Below are 18,862 nucleotides of genomic sequence, written 5' to 3' on the forward strand. Positions count from 1 at the left end.
GTTTGCAAATCTTGTGAATCCACGATCATCACATAGGCACACAGAGTGGAAAGAAGAATATTTTCCCAATTTATATTTATTTTACTGTTCAGTGCACTCTTGCTGCTGCTGTTTATTTCTGCTATGACAGCTGCACAGTAGAGCTCTTAGACTACAGATACATTTAAAACATGAAGTGTTATTCAGTGTCTTCTGGTTTATTGTAGGATGTTAATGTACACATATAACTGAAACCTTATGCATTCTTAGCAAGTTTATGTCTCATCAATACTGGAATGAAGATTAAAATAATTTAGAACAATGGCATTGGTGTTCTGTTTCAATAAGATATACCCCAATAACCACCATCATGCTTATAATATTACCCATTTACAGTGCCTCTAAATCCCTTACACACACACTCCCTTTTGGTCTGTGGCTAGACTCCAAATTATTTCTCTGACAGTGACAGCAGGGACAATGGGAGCAGTATGTGGTTTTGTCTAATTTTGGGCCATCCTCCAAAGATGGAGAGCTATTAATTAAAGTGGATCACACTCCCTGGCTGCCTTGGTTTTTACTCATATCTGTACAAATAGCCTGATGCTCTCTTTACGCCTCTTAGCAAACCTGACAAGTTATTACTTTTTTATTTCACTTTGATATTTCAAACAAGGCTGTCATATGCTGGAAAATGGCATTCACTATTCTAGCAACTAAGAAGTAGCTTTCGTATAAATAAGTACTCATAGTGCTTTATTTAGTGCTACCGTGCCCTGAATAATTCTAATCTGATGCAATTAAGAAGAGAGAAAGAAGGGAAAAACACTGCTAAAAAATATGCCTGTAAAACACCTCATACTTATTTATCATTTTATGCACAATCTAATTATATTTGGTATCGCAGTGCATTTCACCATCTCATTCCCTTTAGCTCCCCTTCTTGAATGAAGTGGATCTGATACTGCGCTCATCCTGCTGTAGGAGAAATCTTGATCAGACGCTAGGCTGTGATTGTCAGCCCAGATTATCTGGCGATGTGGACATTTTGTAAACTGAGCCATCCTGATTACATCACTGTTCAATTTCAGTTTAGATACCCCACTGTCACAATTCACCAATTTGCCCCATGGGGCTTTATAATCCAAATAGCATAGCAACATATGGATGATATTTATAGAATGACATTTACAATGGTTGTGTAGTTTATGATGATTTACACCAAGACAGTAAAGGGAGATTGGAGGGATGATGATTCTGCTACAGGCTGAAGGGTGATTCAGACTCTCAAATCGATGGTGAGTTTAGACATTTATTAACAAGCTGAACTCATGACGACTGATTCCCAGTAGAAATGACAAGGCAAGAATGGCAAATATGTGAAAGAATGTGAAACTCCTCATATGTCTTGAGCTAACATTTCCTTCATCTCTTTTTCATTCTTTGGACAAAGACCTTGAAGGGAGAGTTTACTCTAAAATCAGGGAACTGCTTATGGAACTGCTTATGGCAAAGAATAAGTGCTTATGGCAAAGAATAAGTGAATAATTTCTAGAAGGAGTTGCTAGAAGAATGTGCAGATATTTCTGCAAAACATATCCCCATAATACCTTATTTTATTGTAAAATATTTCTTTAATATTCTTATATTTACATTTGTTTTACCCAACATTGTAAAAACATCACCATATTGGAGATCCCCCTATTAATGAAACTTCCAGATGCTTCCAGAAATTATTTTTCCCCACAAAAATGTCTTCTCTAATATAGAACCTATATCACTATATATACGCACACACAACTACCATGAAATAATATAGAATGATTTCAGTCAGTCATCATTGCATGCATTGTTACTTGAGTGTGTTTTGCTGATTTTCTTTTTTTTTTTTTTGGTGTTTACATTTATTTTCACACGTTATTTGGGAGCCAAACTCTTTCTTGCCAAAGGGTTAACCAGCTGTAATAAGGGAGAAACATCTATTGTGGACATGGATCACAAACTTAGGTCTTCTAATTTGTATCCAAGATTACACCTGTGTTTACTTGCTTTGTCTTTATCAGAGAAAGAACAGCTGCTGTAAATGTTTGCCCACACCTCCTCTATTTCTCAGCAAACACAGGATAAGTAAACTGTTTGGCAGATGGCTACATCAAAATTCAGAGCAATGATGTTTCTCTTTTATCAATAGACTTTCACTGCATCGTAGCAGCATTCCAAACTTTTTATGCTACGTTTTGTTTTAAAATGGCTGTAAATTTAAAATTGACTTTGAGTCTGACTGGCATATTTGCTTGCTATGCATGTCGCATGCTTAAATACATGAGTATGGCATTAAAGTTGAATATTGGAGCCTACTTACATACAAAAGAGATGTGAAGAGAAAAAAATTATTCCTCAGACATGAAATAGATAGATAGATCTTTTTTGATACATGTCTTCTTTGCAAACCAATTTCCTCAAAAGTCAAAGTGATACCAGAGAAAACAGAAAACATTTCCCCTTCAAGTGGTCTTGCATGGATTTATGAGAGGCACAGAGCAATTTACAGCACCACATGACAAAAGGAGAAATGTGTATATATAACCACACAGCTTTACCTGTTTGATGGAGGTGAATGTAAACAGCTTGGATTGTGCATATTCATTCAAGGGACACACACACACACAGAGCAAAGTATTTTTCTGTCTGGCAGACCACTGTGTAGATATCAACTCCCCTTGTTTTATCATCTGTGGTACATCTTGTCTTGAGGCAGTCTCTCCCTCCCTCTCTCTCTCTTTAAAGTTCTGTCGTCATTCCAAGCCGGAATTGTCTGTGGCCGATGGAAGTGCCTCTATCTGATCCAGATCATCGGAATGAGTTTTCTCACTGCAAGTGTTCCTGAGACAATTCCCTGGCCAAAGAATGGAAATAAACCATTGGCTGAAACATCAGATAAGAGAAGAACAATCAGTCATTGTATGTGTGTACACATGCATTTGTGTGTATTTGCGTGCATGCATTTGTTTGCGCCTGCTTGTTCATGCAGCGTTACGTGCAAGTGTCAGTGTGTGTGTAGTTGTTTGTGTGTGATGGAAGACTACAGATCCTATCGGGCTAATACCTCTGTTGGGCCTTTGGCTAGGCATGCATGCTCCATGGTAATTCTGCCCTCCGTATGTTTGTCCTCCCAATAACTGAGGGACTGAAAAAATAACAGGGATAAGAGAAAGCACACACACACAAACACACACTTGGGGGAAGGGAAAGAATATTGACTGGGTGTTATTATTATCGGATGTTGTTGAGTGCAGGTGATCAAGCCCAGAGGTGTCAGTGGGAGTCCAAGCAGATTGTGTTGTGGTTATCTGTGTGTGCTTGTGTTTTATCAGTGCCATAGCAGTGAGGATGTGGATTACACAATCATTATATTCAACTTCTGCCCCTGGACACATGTTTCAAAAACATACACTCAAAGTGCAGATATTTAAACAGATTTCACAGTTGTAAAGTAACAGAATAATTTGATATTGCCATAAGTATTCACTCATCTATGGAAATGATTGAATACAAATATTCTGAAAGAAAACCAAGCACCTAGGCATGCAGACTGCTTCTACAAACTTTTGTGAAAGAATGCGTCGCTCGCAGGTGCTAAGTGAATTCTAGTGAATTCAGTGAATCCTCACTACTAAATATTTCACAGTCAATGTGTTTCAGAACAAAGGGGAAGTGACTGAGAATGACACCACCTCAGCTATGAAATCTATATATCTATATCTATAGATATAGATCTATCTCTATAGATATATATCCATATCTCTATAGAGATATATCCATATCTCTATAGAGATATATCCATATCTCTATACAGATAGATAGATAGATAGATAGATAGATAGATAGATAGATAGATAGATAGATAGATAGATAGATAGATAGATCTAGGTGTGTGTGTGTGTGTGTGTGTGTGTGTGTGTGTGTGTGTGTGTGTGTGTGTGTGTGTGTGTGTGTGTGTGTGTGTGTGTGTGTGTGTTTGTTTGTTAACAGAACAAAGGCATTGACAAACCAAAGTGATCCATAACAATTCTTTGCTGTCTGTGTGTAATGTAGGTAAAACTGACTGAACTGATCATTTCTCACAATAAAATAAAGGCTGTGTTCTCTGAACCAGAGGTACCTATTTCAGTCACCCCAGATTGTCACTACAACAGTGCTGTTGTGCTTTTATTAAATGGCAAAGTGGTGGGCATCTTTGTTGGCAAGAAAGATGTAAAAGCAACAGCATATCATTGCATTCTGTTTCCATTTACCCTTTTACTAGACCATCCATTCTCAACTGGTTCTCCTATTTGGGGATATTTTTGCAAGTGTACCTGATTTTTGTATCTGTAGAATTACCACAAGAGGCTTTTGGATGTGCTGCCTCTTCTCCCATCCAGATTGTTCAGAGCTGAATGGATAATGTGTGACTGACATTGCAAATTATGAAATTTGAATTGGAACAGTCATTGCCACCAAGCTCTTATCATGCAGACACAAGAGCAGAGCTACTCCTGAAAAGTGACTCTTAAACAGAAGAGCTCTCAATCTACCCGAAAGCACGTGCAGACATAATATAGGTGCAATTTAGAGAAGCATATCATCGATGTAATTTACTAATCTTACAGCTCCCATTTAACCATTTTCTAAGTGACAGGAGATCAAGCCCACACAATTGTCATGGAAAATATCAGGTCAAGCACTTTTGCTATATTTCAGTTACAAATTTAAACTTCCAAACACCTATTTTTCATCAATTTTCATGACTGTCTATCAAATAAGGGTTAAAGGGGGATGAGGGACAGAAAAGAAATACATTAATTTTCATTTGTTCAGCCGTCTATCCAACTGCTGTTCAGAAATTTTGTACTTACTCTGTACATCTACATTTCACAAAAGTTTTTGGATAAAGACACTTTTTTGTTTTTGTAGTTTTGCCTCTATACACATCCACAAATGGATTTTAAATGAGACAATCGGGATGTTATTAAAGTGCGCAATTTAGTTTTAGTTCAAAGGGTTTAACAAACTTCTCCCATCAAGTGTTTAGGAAATACATAAAGCATGGACACATTTCCAACTTATAACAACAATACATCCCTTGATAATAGAATGCAGTCATGAAACACAATATTCCAAGTGTGCTTGAGAATACTGTCAAGGGTCAGTTGGACTTTTAATTGCAGAAGCTTGCAGTCAGTATTTGTGGTGATAGGCGCTGCATCTTAACATATCACATACAGGCATTCTGTATCAGGAGACAGATACAAGATTTGTTGGCTGAAGAAATGAACTATACTGGCAAAAGTATTGGGCCACAATTCTTAATCTTTGAATAGAGGCGTTTTTAATACAGTTGCCACAGGTGGATAAAAATCAAGCATCTGCCTTTAGAAACATCTGTGAAAGAGCCTAAAGAGCCGACTGAAGCATGGCGCTGTAATAGGATGGCACCATTGCAACAAGTCAGTTTATGATGGTTTTTTTCCCTCCTAGATATTTGACAATAAACTCTAAGTAGTATTATTGTTAAGTTGAAGCATTTACTAATCAACTCAGCCAAATAGACCTTGTAAAATTACAGAGCGGGTTGACCAAGTGATGAGGCGCATAGTGTAAGAAAGTTGCTAATACTCTGCGAGACCTTCAGAAAGACTGGAGAACTACTACTCAAGACACCCTTTTAAAAAAATTACAATGAAATCTGGTTCCTGGGAAGCCAGATTTGAAGAAAACAAAAGGGATGGCTCAAGACTTTTGCAGAGTACTGTATCCCCCAGTTTCAGAAGCTCAAAAGTATCTGGACAAAGTTTTCTACTTGGATGAAAGTCCTTTAGCTGTACATTGACTTGCATTGGGTATGGAGGAGGAATGAGTTATGTTTTGCTGTTTGCACAATGTTCAAATTGCTACCCAAATTAGACAAAGGTTAGTTGGTGACAGTTAGGTGACAGTAACTTGACATATTGGTGGAAAGAGATACAGTTCCATCTATTTTATTGGCTGCTGAAATTGCATTCTTACATTTCCAGTGATGTTTGTGGCCACAAGTCAATGAAGAAGAAAGAAGAACAGTAGTACAAAGTAAACTACTGTGTAAACCAAGTTTTATTCAATTCATCTAACAATGATTTATTTATCAGTGCGGACATTTAAAAAAATGCTAAGTTTTATTGAGATGATCATTTTGTGTTTGGTGCTCAAGCAATTCATAGTTCCATCACTCAAAGTGTCAGGAAAGCAGAATTTGATTCACCAGAAGTCCCGTAATTAGAACTTGTGGCAATAGAGGCCAAACAAATAATAAATAGAGTAACTCTCTAGATTTATGTATAATGTTTTCTGTCACAGATCAATGCTTTGATTCAAGTGTTCTTTTTAGGGGTCGCCTAAATCATCTGCCTCCATCTCACTCTATCCCCAGCATCCTCCTTTGTCACACCAACGCTTCGCATGTCGTCCTTTACTCCTCTGTGCGGTCTATCTCTTTTTCATCTATCACATTAAATTACCGTCAAATGAAGGCAAAGCTGTCATTTAAATCCGGTATTCATTAGAGCTGTTAAGGCATAATCCAGCGAGTCACCATTCCAATCCAAGAAGCCATGGATTACTGTGGCTAAAAATCAGACAGCTGCTATATGGTTACTAGACACAGAGTGTTTTGACAAAACAAAAAATAAAGAAATAAATTCCACTGCATAGTATGTCATTTTACAATGCATTTTTCTAGTCAGCTGTGGCCAGCTACAGATACAGATGTTGAGATTACCTGCCGTTTGACAAATACAGATGTGTGCGCACAGTAATTCAGACATCAAACTGACAGCTTGACGGTTGAGGTGCTCAACCAACTGTGCTGCTGTCATGGGTTCAGGCCTGGCTGCCTCTATGCAGCATATATGGCTGATGTTTTAAAAAAAATGAGGGGGGGGGGAATCACAAAGCTGTTGCAATTGAAAAGATCTGATCTGTCTCCAGACATGTCTCCCAGAATTGCAGGTTCAATTATCAGAATGTAAGCAACTGTGAAAGACACCTCAAGATGTTCCATGTCAAGGATTTAATTGCTTATATGTTACACTCAATGATCTCTCTCTTGTGTGTGTGTGTGTGTGTGTGTGTGTGTGTGTGTGTGTGTGTGTGTGTGTGTGTGTGTGTGTGTGTCAGTTTTTGTACATTTACAAATAAGACAGTTAAATATGCAAAAGACGTGACAGGATTTAATTGTTCACTGTGATGCTCTCATCTTCAAGCTGATTTGATTCCACTTCAGCAGTGAATGTGCTTTGATGGAAATTCTGTATGACAGACATGAAAATTAATTTTGTTTCTTTAAAGGTTGGAACAGGTTAGTTTAAGTTAATGTACCAAATGTTGCTGAGTCCATTTGAAGTAAACTGTTATTGTATGAAATAATTTTCTTGAGGTGAAAAATGCAATTGAATTGACAGTAGTCCTCTCAAGCAACAAAAAAGGTATTTCTGCCTTGATGATGTCTAGAATGATACGTACTGACAGATTTTATATAATAGGTGCATTCACACTTTAGTAGAATAGTTAAACTCAAGAAAGGTAAACAGCGAAAAGTTCTTTTTTCCTGTGTTGGGATAGTTCATTTTAGCTCAATGTTGGTTGCCTTGTGACTACAGCTGACTTTAGCATTTATAAAAAGCATGTAAACATGGAATTAATAGTTTACCATGAATACCTGATAATCAATAAGTTTATATTAACAAACATAATATAGATAAAAAAAAATTCACCTTTAGTCTGTAGATACTAAATAGTTGACACAGGCAAATGTCAGGTCATGCACCTCCTGTTTCTGGCCATCTCAGATATTACATCGTTATATTTTTGTGCCTACTGTATTGCTAATTTAACATTATTTATGCAATGCTACAACCTACATGTTTTGGAGAAGCTACTTTGGTCTCTCTCATATGTTGTAAGCCAGAAATCCATCAATAGGAAATGGGCTCAAACTCCTAATAAAGACATGCTGCACTGAAGCATTAATACAGTAGTTGAAGTCAAGCTAGCAGTCCTTTACACCAACACACTAAGTTTTTAATATTTATACAAACTATTTATATTTTGAATGTATTTATTGCTTATACAGTCCAAATTTGGAATAGGAAGAAGGTCATTGGTTTAAGTTAGTTGCCATTTTCTCTTTGTGTCTGCATGGGTTCTTTCCAGGTACTCGAGCTTCATCCCACAGTGGAAAGACATACAGCTAGTGAGGTTAGATTAACTGGTCATTCTACATTTCTCACAGGTGTGAATGTGAGTGTGAACTGTTGTTTCTCTGTGTCCTGTGACACAATTACGATCTGTTCAGGGTGTACCCCACCTTTTGCCCTGTGGCAGCTGGGAGAGGCTCCAGCTGTCATGGTGGGGAATGCTGGGGTATTTATGAAACGGACCCAGCTGATATTGCAGCTGATACAAAAAACAGATAAACAAGGCGAGGCAAACAAGGGTGAAACTAAATTGAAACCTAAACTCGAAAAACTATGACTAACTATGAAAACTAAGGCTTGGAAAACTATGGAACTGAACAGGAACATGCAACAACGTAACTATGAAATAAACCAAAAATGAACATGAACCTGAACAGTGGGAAGCAAAACCTCTGACTTGGCGTGACTTGAAATGAACACAAACAGACAACCCAACAAGAAAAAAGGAAAGAGACAGAGGACTTAAATACATAAGAGGGTAATGAGGGAAGTGGAAACACCTGGGGAGACGCAGCTGACACAAATGAACACGACGCTACAGGGAAAGCAAAACTGAATACATTAAACATGGAGACACGACTTTCAAAATAAAACAGGAAGCATGGAGAGACATAGACATGACACCTGAGCTTGACAACGTGGAGACAACACAGACATGAAACACGTGACATATTGGACAGGAAACATGACACAAACCAGGGGGCTTGAATGAAAATAATGGCTAAACTAAAACTCAATTAGACCCTAAATAAGAATAACACAAAAACTTACAATCACAAACTTAACATAAGAAACTCAAAAATACAAAATAACTCAAAATGCTGGGTCATAGACCCAGCCCCTGACACCAGCACCACATGCAGATGAATTAAAAAGAAAAACATATATATATATATATATATATATATATATATATATATATATATATATATATATATATATATATTGAATATATAATCTATTTAAAGTTTGAAAACATGCCAAAATTCTAGATCCACCAAGTAAACATAAAAGTGTCCCTGTTATGTAAGTCCGTCCCTCTCTCTTGGTCTTTTACCATTTCCTCTGCCCCCCCCCCCACACACACACACACACACACACATTCCTACCTTGAGGGTGTGTGATGCATGCAGTCAGGCCTGATAAATGGAAGTGTCTAGGAAGAGGAATGAGTTGGTGCCTTGACCTCCCTCCTGGCATGGGCATCCTTCTCCAGACTGCCTTATCACGAGACGAATGGTCACAATGGTACACACATCACTCCCTTAAAAAAGTGCATTTCTAAAGTAGCCCCTCCAAGTATTTAAGTCGTCAACCTAAAAAAAACGTCCAAGATCATACACGAAGGACGTGCAGCTTTCAATGAAAACAACTTTTTCTTTCTTAGCACAGCTGAAAGGTACATTATTAAGTATTCCACTGAATTGCACGTGACTACAAGAGAGTTTTCAGTTACTGCAGCTGAATTGGTTTATACAAATATGATTGACCATTTATGTGCAATAAGACAGTAAAATGTTCATGATCACTGTGGCAGAAACATACTATTTCAATCAAAAACCATTCAACTTTTGAATCTTAAACCAATTACGTGTTAACAACGTCCATATCTGCAGCTTTTGAATGTTATAGTTTCTCATTAATACCAAAAAAATATGTTATATCAAAGAACATTTTATATTCATTTAAAAACCAAGAGACACCAAAATATGCAAAAACAAAAAACAAAAACGTTGTAATTTCTAGAGTGACAGCCGGCTTATGTGTTAAACAGAGGGATGGCAGTGATAGCAGTAGGGTCACTTCTCACAATAATTCATCATTCCAATAGATAAATAAAAAGATGAGTTCACTGAGATGCTGTTCTCGGTTCTGCACGTTGTTAGAGCCACATTTATATGCTCTACACGTACTAAAGTGCGGTCATCTTAAATTAATCAAAATGCCTCGCAACACATTAAAATGACTAAACTGTATGACTTGTTTGTCTTTCATGTGTGTGTACTGAATATCTATCCCCCCCTACCCTCGATTTGAGGACTCGTCCATCTTTGTCAGAATGCTCAGTATGGCACATTAAAAATGTTCCCCCTGGCTAAAACTCAAATTTGGAAAGGTTTCTGTTCTTCTCTGGCCTCATCAGTAAATTGAAGGGGGCCATATGAGACACCATTACGTAAATACTTTGTGTGTCTGTGTGTGTGCGTGTGTGTGTGTGGCTTGTATGGAAGTCTGTAGAATGCTTTACAGACAGAAATGATAAGAGAATGCATTTTGGATTATTGGAAGGAAAACAACAATTATTTTTTCTAATAGTTTTAAGAAGCCTGTCTGATACAACACAAAATTAAATGTAAGTGTTACCTGATTTTTTTTCTTTGAAGATGGGTGTCATCAGCTGGACTGGATACTTTGCCGGAGACAGAAAAAGAAAGAGCAGGGGCTGAAGGGCAGAAAAGGTCCAGTTTAATCTTAGCATCTGATTATGACTGGATAAACATGTAATTAAGGAGAGCTACAATATTATATGTTGTTAGACCTCTGGACCAGTAACTTTTGAAGGAGTCAGATCCTTCTTGCAGTATCAAATCAAATTGCATATCATCTTGCCAAACTTCAAACCATGCGCTTGCATCAGAGCTAGAGTTCTACGAGACCATTCAGCATCCTATGAGAAACTCATATCTGACCACATGAAAATGATATAGGTAGCTACAGTGACTGTGTGCAAGCATGCTGTAAAAATGATAGCTTGACAGGCTGACAGAGACACACAAATATGAGTTGGAAACTGTATCATTTTACATGACAAATGGCAAAAAGAATTAAAAACAAAAAATAAAGACATGCAGCTGTTGATCATGACTCATACTTACACAACATGAATTGATTTGAAAAATTGAAAAGAATAGTTTTTTCTTTTTATCTATATATTATTTGACAGGAGTATAAAGGGCAACCAAGGGGAACATTAAAAAGAGCGGAGATAAGTTTTGACATGTATTGCCGACATTAAAACAATGGATTGCATCCACTGTATACACCTCCGAACATACTTTTGCAATTCACTTATCTCTCTTATCCACTCTCTTGGAAACTTTATCTTTTTCTGACTGTTTTTTTTTCTTGCGATAGCTCAAGGCATGAATTTTTAAGAGCCAAAAAGGCCTTACAGAAATATTCTGTAAAAATCCAATTTCTTTTTGTATTTAAACCAAGCAATGGAAAATGATTGTCAGTAAACAAACATGTTCGATAATTTAATAATTTAAACAAGTTCATTATAACTGTGCTAATACGAGATAGAATTCTTCTGAATGCAGTTTGAGAAAAAAATAGAGGGTTTATTTCTTTTTTAATTTCCTTCGTGCAAAAATAATCTATGAACCGCAGTGCTGCTATGCTGCTGAACTAATGTAGCATTTTAAATCATTTAACATGCCATAATTAAATCCTCCTTCCATTTCATGTTATTTGTCCAGCTGTACCATTAAACCTCAATATTTAATTTGAAATAATGAAAATTTTTCAATTTAAAAGTCAGTTTAAAAATTTAAATTAAAAAACAGTCTACTTTTCCCCTACGTTTTCCATTATCTCTTCTTCCATAGTGGATGGTTCTTGGCAGTGTTGGGATTGAAGTGTTGGTGAAGAATGTGTACGTGTGTACATGCATCCATATAAATAATAATAATACTTTAAAAAATGAGGGGACTAAAAAGAAATCAGAATAGAACAAAGTACTTTCCTGAAACCCTCCCAAATGAAAAACAATTAAGAAAAGAAAACAGTCTACTTTACAGGGTTAGAGGGTGGTTGGTAAGTGATTTTTTGTGTCTGGTGAAAGTTTGCAAGTAGCTGCAGCGAGCAACTTTTGGTCGTGAGGCAATTGCACAAGTCTCCCGGTGGGTGGAAACCTTAGTCCAACTCAGACTGACAACATCCCTTCTCAAACAGATTGATAAGGTTCAAAATTAATCACCAGCTAATTTACAAATGGAGACAGGCTGCTAGCACATTGCAATCAGTCAGTCTGTGCCAATGAGAGTAACTTGCCTGCGCCATCAAATGAAGCACATATAACAGTTTGTAGAGACTATTTACTACAATTTCCACTAAATATGAGACTGAAAGGCATTTCTTATTCTAAGCCCATTATGTCTTTGATAGTTGTTGCTAGGAGTGTTTATTATTTGGAATGAGAGGGGGAAATGTTAACAGAACAAGTGCGTAATTGGCTCAGCTGGACAGCTCAAAGGTGTGAGTGCAGTGCCAAAACTTTGGCTCTGTCCTCTCACTCTTTACTTTCTGTGGTATTTTATTTAAACTGAGCAGAACTCAGCTGACGTATCACAGCAAAACGTGTAATAGACACCGTGTCCATTTCAGTGTTGCCAACTCCTCAGTAAGGAAAATCACTATTGGTTGTCCTAAAAGTCGTTAGAAGTCGCTAAATGATATCATCGCCTAATTTGCATAATTGGTCATACTTGTGTAATTGTAACCTACGTTGTAGGAGAGAGAAATAACATTGTGGAAGAGACATAAAGTGTAAAAAAACACCCTAAATGCATTTAGAATATGTTTAGAACTACAAATTCCTGGCTGCCCCTGATTGGATCCGGGGCAGGCGTGGGGGTTTGGGGTTCGGGGGTGCTTCGCCTCGTGCTGGGGCTCTGGCTGGGCCTTGGGGGCTTCGGTCCTCGTCGGTGTGTCGCCGAGGTTGTGGGCGGGTGGGTGCACGGGGCCTAACTGGGGGACTCTTGAACTGGCAGGGATGTTGTTCCATCCTTGCAGGAGTCCACTCTGCAGGTGGGGGAGAGACATAGGAGAGGTGGAGAATAAACTTAACTTAACTGGGTGTCTGTTGTTTTGTGTAGTCTGGGAGATGATTGAATGTTGGGGTGGGTACACTTTCCTCTGCGGTGGGGTCGGGTGGGTTGACCCGGGTCCTGTGGGGCCTGGCAGTGCTGTGTTGCCGTAGGCCCCAGTCTGGATGGGCCTGGGCTCCCTTGCCTTGGTGGGTACCAGAGGACGGGGGTGCCTACTGGGGTCAGCGGGGGAGCTGGCCCTAGGATCCTCAGCCCTTCCCATGAGGGTGGCATGGATGCCCCTCCAGTGGTCCTCCTTGGGCTCTCGCACTCTGGGGCCTCTGGATGTCTGGGGCCTGGATCTCCTCCATGCCTGCTTCATGCCCTGGGGGACAGGGCTATGGCTCTCTACATCCTCTTGCAGACCATTACATGTGGAAACCATTTGAATACAAGCGCGCTGATCCACACAGGTGTGCACACGGGTGTTCACTGTTCGTAGACTTAAATTACACCCTTCTTGGCTGCTACTTCAAAGCACATTGTGCGCTGTCTGTCCTGCGTGCTGCACAACAACACTGAATATTTAGTATTTACTGCTGTTTACACTTAGCTAGATTAATGCGATGGTGTTGTGTTTAGTATGTTGCTTTGGGGGTTTTTTTTTGCTTGTTTTCTATTCTTTCTCTCTCAACAGGTGATCCAGGAGATTTTTTTTTTCCCTTTCTCACTGTCCGTCTCCCCTTCTGTTTTTCTTTTCCTTCCTCTTTCTTTCTCCCTTTCCTATCCCTCACTCATGTCTGTCCCGTCTGTAACAACTGAAAATAAAATAAAATAAATAATAAAAACAAAGGTCGATCAAATGGACCAATACGGCAATGCCACGAGGATCCATTTGGCAAAATAAATCCATTGGGTATCCTTGTTGGTCTTCAGACAACAATTCTGACGGCTAAAGAACCAAATGGGACAGGCAAAAAAAAGAAAAGAAGAAGAACTACAAATTCCTTTAGCAATTATTGTTTTTTTTTAATGTCACAATTCCAACCCTCCTCCTTTATCTAGGCTTGGTACTGGCAAAAGTGACCCAAAACAGGCACTCTGGACGATCCGCTGCCTGTGAACACTTTGGCATGGACGAGGTGCCCACAGCAGCACCTGCTGCTTGTTGAGCATAAGAGCTTTATGTGCTTTCACGTCAAAAAGTGGTCATAAGTCTTCCTAATAACACCAGCAAAAGTCATCAGATTTGTCGCTTTTTAGGGAAAAAGTCGCTAAGGGGGTCTGAAAACTTGCTAACTATAGCGACAAAGTCGCTAAGTTGTCAACACTGGTCCATTTCACGCTTTGCCTCTCCAAAACGTGAAATGTGCACACATGGACAAGCTGCATTACCAGCAGATGGAGATAATGGATTTAAACCTACGAAGTAGTGTGCAAAAAATGTATTAAGTACATTCCAGGGTCCCTAATTATCGGAAACGATTAAGCTAGGTGGCATGTAAATGTGTTAATAAGGTCTGTTTAAACGATTTTGGGCAGTGTTGGGAAGGTTACTTTTAAAATGTATTCCATTACAGAATACAGAATACATGCCCCAAAATGTATTCTGTAACGTGTTCCGTTACATTACTCAATGACAGTAACGTATTCTGAATACTTTGGATTACTTAATATATTATCATGCTTTTTACAACAACGTGAATGTACTATTGCTGTGTGATTTATTACTATTACTGAAGGTCCGCGACTCCGAACTGTAGTAAAGGGACCTCTGGCTAATACGGCGGGGTCCCTGTCGGCTCGTAGCCGAAAAATAGCTTTACTTTGTTGTGTGGGTCAATTTTTCTTGCGAGAGACAGAGAGAGGCGTTGAAAGGCTGCTCCAACGGAACTTACTGTTTTCGGAGGAAAACACGAGTCCTAATAGCTTACTTACAACTGGGCTCGTCAGGCACTCTTCTTGGCTGCAGTGGTTATTATTATATTTACATGCTTCCAGCTCTCGTTTCTGCTCGATGACAACTCGTACCTTTCCACTCCCCTTTTTCTCCCTCCTCGCTCACAGACACATAACGTGTATGGCAGTCCATTCTCCCTGCAACACGGACTACACTGCCCATGAGGTTACATTCTTTAGAGCTATGCTTGTAGCATTCTGCCTGTTAGCTTAGCACAACAACAACAACGAAAAAGGCGCTCTCTCACCCAGGAAACACACAGTCGCAGAGAGAGAGAGAGCGTCGCCCTGTAACCATGGCAACCGTAACGCTGCCGCCTGGAACAACAGAACGTAGCTGTCAAACAAAACCCAAACAGTCCTGACCCGCGACAATATGAAACAGGAAAGTACCACAGTGTAATCCATTTATTTCAACAAAGTAACTGTATTCTGAATACCACCTTTTTAAACGGTAACTGTAACGGAATACAGTTACTCATATTTTGTATTTTAAATACGTAACGGCGGTACATGTATTCCGTTACTCCCCAACACTGATTTTGGGTGATTAATTTCTCCTAAATTTACTACATGAGTGTACACAGAAAACATACTGATACCCTTATATCACATTGCTGCCCATGAGACAACAAACCAATTTCTGGTGAGGAGAGGTCAAATTTGTTGATTGATATATCAACAGGGGCCCGAGCTGTCAAACAGAAGTGTAAAATATTTTATTCTCAAAAAAAGAAAAAAAAATCATGCTATTGAGGGTTTAAGGGCACATTAGAGAGAAGGACAAAGTGAATCCTGTCGTGAACTTCCTCAAGAGGTGCTATAAAAATAGCATTAATTTCGGAATGTTACAGCTTGTTAGGACTATTTAAATCAATATATGCAATATTCTCAGTCACACACTTTCCTCTTCAGACACTTGCAATCAAAAACAACAATACAAACATTGTAACGTGCCAAGAATAAATATCCAGTTCACTTAGTTCAATTTGACCTGCTGTGGCACGTCAGTATTTAATGTCAAAAGAATCTGGAAAGAGTTAAAAGTAGCCAGTTAGTTGTGAGTATGAAATATAGAGTAATGATTAAAGGGGACTCATGGATCAGAACATCAAAATGTTAAAGAGCATAACTGCTAGCATAATACCATCTCTTTTGCTAAAATGTTGGAGAAATCTGAGGATAGCCAAGGCATCAGAACACGCTCAAAAGATGTCACAATCTGGCTGAGAGCAGACTGTGTGGAGTGAGGAGGTGGACCCAAGAGCAGACACACGAAGAGGCAAAACAAAACTTGAGCGTGACAAAAACGAGCCATTTATTAAGGCTGGCAAAATAAATGCAAACAAAAGGCAAGTGCAAAACTAAACAATAATCTAAACTGGGTGAACTAAGATTAAAACATGAAAAAAATTTGAACATGAAAAACATGAAAATATGACGTGAACATAGCAGACGACCAGATGAGGAATGAATGAAAACACACAGACTAAATACACACAGGAAAGTGGAAACACACAGGGAAACAGCTGACACAAATGAACATAATGATGTCACAAGGGAAGGGTAAAGCTAAATACACTGAAACACAAGACCTTTTCAAATTAAAGAGGTCAATTTCCAATTTAAAACAGGAAACATAATGAGACGCAGGCATGACAACACGAACTTGATAACATAAGACACGAAGACATGAAACACAAGAGGGGCGAGAGAGACTTAAACACAGGGGTTGAAGACACAAGGGGAATCTCATAAACACTAAACTATAACGGCAACCTAGGCAAAATAGAAATGAACTTAGACAACCTAGAGAACTTAAACATAAGCCATATACATCAAAATATATTAAAACTCAAAACGCTGGGTCAAAAGACCCAGGGTCGTGAAAAAAAACACCTCCCTGGTCGGTCCAACTTCCCAGTAATTCATCTCTGAGGCCATTTTATAAATCTATTCATAGAAAGTGTTTAAAGTTTGGTTAGTTTTCTGATCATTCATTCCATCTTTTAAAAATCAAAATATACACTTTTTTGTGCATTTCAGAACCAGGATATTCAACTAAAGTTATATATACAGAAAAAAATGTAAGCAGAATATCCACAGATTTTGTGCTTAATATTCAACTCTGAGCAATGCATGTTAGTAGAACTCCCTGATTAGTTTTGTGCCAATTAAATTATCAACTACTTTACAAATAACTACAGAATAACTACACATAGCATATTCCAAAGGTAGCAATACAGCACGTCGGCCCATTTAACAGTTATAGAAATACATGGAGAGCAGAATTGTTAGGCAAGTTGTATTTTTGAGGAATAATTGTATTATTGAACAACAACCATGTTCTCAATGAACCCAAAAAACTCATTAATATCAAAGCTGAATGTTTTTGGAAGTAGTTTTTAGTTTGTTTTTAGTTTTAGCTATTTTAGGGGGATATCTGTGTGTGCAGGTGACTATTACTGTGCATAATTATTAGGCAACTTAACAAAAAACAAATATATACCCATTTCAATTATTTATTTTCACCAGTGACACCAATATAACATCTCCACATTCACAAATATACATTTCTGACATTCAAAAACAAAACAAAAACAAAACAGCGACCAATATAGCCACCTTTCTTTGCAAGGACACTCAAAAGCCTGCCATCCATGGATTCTGTCAGTGTTTTGATCTGTTCACCATCAACATTGCGTGCAGCAGCAACCACAGCCTCCCAGACACTGTTCAGAGAGGTGTACTGTTTTCCCTCCTTGTAAATCTCACATTTGATGATGGACCACAGGTTCTCAATGGGGTTCAGATCAGGTGAACAAGGAGGCCATGTCATTAGTTTTTCTTCTTTTTTACCCTTTCTTGCCAGCCACGCTGTGGAGTACTTGGACGCGTGTGATGGAGCATTGTCCTGCATGAAAATCATGGGCCCATCCATCTGGCCCATCAAGACTCACTCTCATTTCATCAGTCCATAAAACCTTAGAAAAATCAGTCTTGAGATATTTCTTGGCCCAGTCTTGACGTTTCAGCTTGTGTGTCTTGTTCAGTGGTGGTCGTGTTTCAGCCTTTCTTACCTTGGCCATGTCTCTGAGTATTGCACACCTTGTGCTTTTGGGCACTCCAGTGATGTTGCAGCTCTGAAATATGGCCAAACTGGTGGCAAGTGGCATCTTGGCAGCTGCACGCTTGACTTTTCTCAGTTCATGGGCAGTTATTTTGCGCCTTGGTTTTTCCACACGCTTCTTGCGACCCTGTTGACTATTTTGAATGAAACGCTTCATTGTCTGATGATCACGCTTCAGAAGCTTTGCAATTTTGAGACTGCTGCATCCCTCTGCAAGATATCTCACTATTTTTGACTTTTCTGAGCCTGTCAAGTCCTTCTTTTGACCCATTTTGCCAAAGGAAAGGAAGTTGCCTAATAATTATGCACACCTGATATAGGGTGTTGATGTCATTAGACCACACCCCTTCTCATTACAGAGATGCACATCACCTAATATGCTTAATTGGTAGTAGGCTTTTGAGCTTATACAGCTTGGAGTAAGACAACATGCATGAAGAGGATGATGTGGACAAAATACTCATTTGCCTAATAATTCTGCACTCCCTGTATTCATTTTCAGCTTAGCTGTTAACTAGAAAATGTCACAGTTTTCTCTCAATTATTGGTCAAGGAATAGGTTTGGTTTTGCAGTACAATGCAACATACCAAGGCCATTTAAAAATATATATTCATTTAGCTTTGCCCATCTCCAGCTTCTTCAACAAAAATAGATGAAAAGCAGCAGGTGGTGACCAGGAAAAATGGACGGAAACAAATTTTGCCTTGTC

The 18,862-nt window shown here is 38.6% G+C and overlaps 1 long non-coding RNA gene across 3 annotated transcripts; it reads right to left on the reverse strand.

The window, feature by feature from the left end:
* Window positions 1–1,329: 1,329 nt before the first annotated feature.
* LOC146559464 (uncharacterized) lies at window positions 1,330–15,273 on the reverse strand. 3 transcript variants are annotated; one of them, XR_014888341.1, is made up of 5 exons: window positions 15,002–15,273; window positions 10,617–10,695; window positions 9,362–9,469; window positions 3,086–3,166; window positions 1,330–2,904 (listed from the first exon to the last, which is right to left on the reverse strand). It is a non-coding gene; the product is annotated as an uncharacterized LOC146559464 (long non-coding RNA). The 3 variants fall into 3 exon arrangements; XR_014888339.1 differs by having other exon boundaries at window positions 10,617–15,273; XR_014888340.1 differs by having other exon boundaries at window positions 9,362–9,473; window positions 10,617–15,273.
* Window positions 15,274–18,862: the final 3,589 nt, after the last annotated feature.

Source organism: Mchenga conophoros, linkage group LG14, assembly GCF_057382185.1.
Source record: "Mchenga conophoros isolate Kocher_MC1m ecotype Shallow Benthic linkage group LG14, M_conophoros_male_GT1.1, whole genome shotgun sequence".
Taxonomy (NCBI): domain Eukaryota; kingdom Metazoa; phylum Chordata; class Actinopteri; order Cichliformes; family Cichlidae; genus Mchenga; species Mchenga conophoros.